Consider the following 2,780-nt stretch of genomic DNA (forward strand, 5'->3'; position numbering starts at 1 on the left):
TTGTAAATAATAAAGTCCGAGCAAACTGTCATTTGGTAATCATCCCATTTCAACAGATAATAACTACTACTGCGCTAGTTAATTAACAATTCGAGCGTTGTGGGAAATATCCCATTATGCCATTCCGAAAAAAGTGCTGACAGGGCTCTTGTTGCTGTTGTTGTTGTGAATGGAATTGTGGTCGCGCGATTTACACACGACTTTTCGCAATAGAACGCAAAACCAATAAATTATGCAGAAGTTAATTGAGATGAGCAGGAAAATAAAGTTCTCGATAGATGTTTTTATATACTCTTTAGTAAAATATAACCTAGTCGGGGTAATACTTAGATAGATGTGTCATAATTTTATAGGAGCTTTGACGAAAAATAATGAGCTCCTTTCTTGCTCCACTTTTTGTTTTAAAAATATCTAGTATGTTGTTGGATTTGTTGCTGCAATTATCTGCTATTTACTTTCTATTAGGTATTTGTTTCTATAACCTGTACATGGAAGGTAGTCTGGGTCGTGTTAGTCTGACTCTTGAATACCCTGTACTCACCTTTTCCCCTCTGCAGGCATTCAGATAGCGTATACTTTGTTGGGCCAACCTTTCCTACGGCAGCTCCATAAATCGATTGCACGTATTTGTTGGCTTAATATAAATATATTATTACAATTTACTTTACATATTTTAAAGGCTACAATTGCCCTAAAAATATAATTTAAGACAGTGATGGCTACTTTTGAAAAAGTTCCTAAAGTTCCAAGTTTTATTATTAGTATTTTATTATAAAAAATATTTTCTGTCCGATTTTAGTGCCAAAAGCAATTGCAAGCCAAGTGAACTATCAAAATTGGGATACCATATAAAAAGCGTAATTATGATTATATGGCTGTCTGTAATTTGTGTATGTGTTGTAATTTGTAATTCGTGTAGAAGAAGTGTTTGCGGTTTTTCCAATACATTTGCATATGCGGTGAACAAGTTTTTCATTAGCCCCATATTCATACCGATTATGGCACTTATGAATCAGTTGGCTCCGTTTTAATATAAACTTGCATTTAAGCAGAAGCAGGCCAGCGTTACGAGGGGCTTGTCGTGTAGGCCAAATCTTAATCACATCATATTCTTACACACTTGGATGACGGAAGTCGCATTAAAGCGGTGACTTTTGGCTAAATTTGGCACTTATCACAAAATATATGAGTATAGCTTTCAATTTATAAGGCAATATTTTTACACACTCCTTGGCTGTAAAAAAGGCACAGCCCTAAAGACAATTAGAATTCTAAGAATAAAACGCAGCACACATTTAATGCAAAAAGTTCCCCCTTTAAGCAAACAATAAGCACGTGACTTGTTCAGCGTTTTTCCATAAACCTTTTTATAAATCAGTTAAAGTATTATATAGCAGTAACAAGCGTGCAATAAGAACGAGAAGCGAAGGCAACAACAGCAATAAAAACGTCATCCAATATGTTTTACCAACAGAGTTCTGAGTCACAATTGTTGCCGTCGCTTATACATACTATATAAGTATATGTGGGTTGAAAAAACTGGAACCAGAAGCCACGTGTGGCATTTGTTAATACACTGACTTAATTAATTGCAAAGCACACATTGCAGCATTGGGAAAATATGAAATGCATAAATTAAAGGTGAATGCGATATTATGAGAGCTTTGTGAAAACTTTGGCATATTTCAGATGCGTTTTTATGGCTGCCTAATCATATTTGAATAATGAATATACACGAATGTGCATACATAATTATGCATTATTTTGACTGAATTTAATTAAATTTTAAATATATTTTTTTCTGCTAGTTAAACAAATTGAATTGAATGATAGTTCAATTAGTACTAAACATTAATTATGGCACTTTTTTAAAGTTCAAGTTCATTAAGAAACACTTTGAATTGAATGTTTTGTAGTCTTTAGAAATAGTCTCTTTGATATGTTAACCTTAAACTTTATAAATTATTTAATAATTATTTAAATTCTCTTTTGATGTATTATTGTGTTTTTATCACAACAGTCTATTTGTGTTGTCAGCCTGTGTTTCTATAGATAAGTAGACAAAGCAATATACTACTACATGAATTTCTATGCTTTAAACAAACTTAGTTCCATTTGTTGTTGCGTGTTATTGCTGTGTGACTGTGCGAATCGTAATTGGATCTATTGCAGGTATATAGCTTTATCTACATAATGCTAACAATTACTTTAATGAAAATGAAAATAATTAAATAAAATTAGAAATAAATAGGCACGTGATATATATTTCTCATGTGTGTATTAAACAGTTGTTTAGTTTAAAATTTGACACCTTGCAAATTATAAACAAATGATCGTACAACAACAAGGCCTACAACTACTTGTTGGACAACACGTTGACATTTGAGTTGCGTGCGAATATGTTAAAATTTAAAACAAATAAACAGCAATCGCACACACACACATATAAACCAATTTTTATGCGAAGCAAGTAACCGAAAAGCGCAAAAAAGCTAAAGACAAAAGATAAAACAAATAAACTGTCAAAACGAAAGCAACATTGAAAACACTTAAGCAAACAGACCCAGCGACGATGCGAAACAAAATGAAATTGGCAGACATGGCGTATGCGTATTATGTGCTGTTTTACTTTTTTTTTTGCTGCCTTTTGGCACTGAACAACAACATCGTCTATCCATTGATTATAAACGAGCACAGTTGGCAGCCGACTACAAGAAATCAGACTACTATATTAATACTCTTAGCCTACACTAGTGCAAGCAAGTAAACGTACACTGATA

This window comes from Scaptodrosophila lebanonensis, unplaced genomic scaffold (assembly GCF_003285725.1).
Source record: "Scaptodrosophila lebanonensis strain 11010-0011.00,11010-0021.00 unplaced genomic scaffold, SlebRS2 tig00000053-arrow-pilon, whole genome shotgun sequence".
In the NCBI taxonomy this organism is placed as follows: domain Eukaryota; kingdom Metazoa; phylum Arthropoda; class Insecta; order Diptera; family Drosophilidae; genus Scaptodrosophila; species Scaptodrosophila lebanonensis.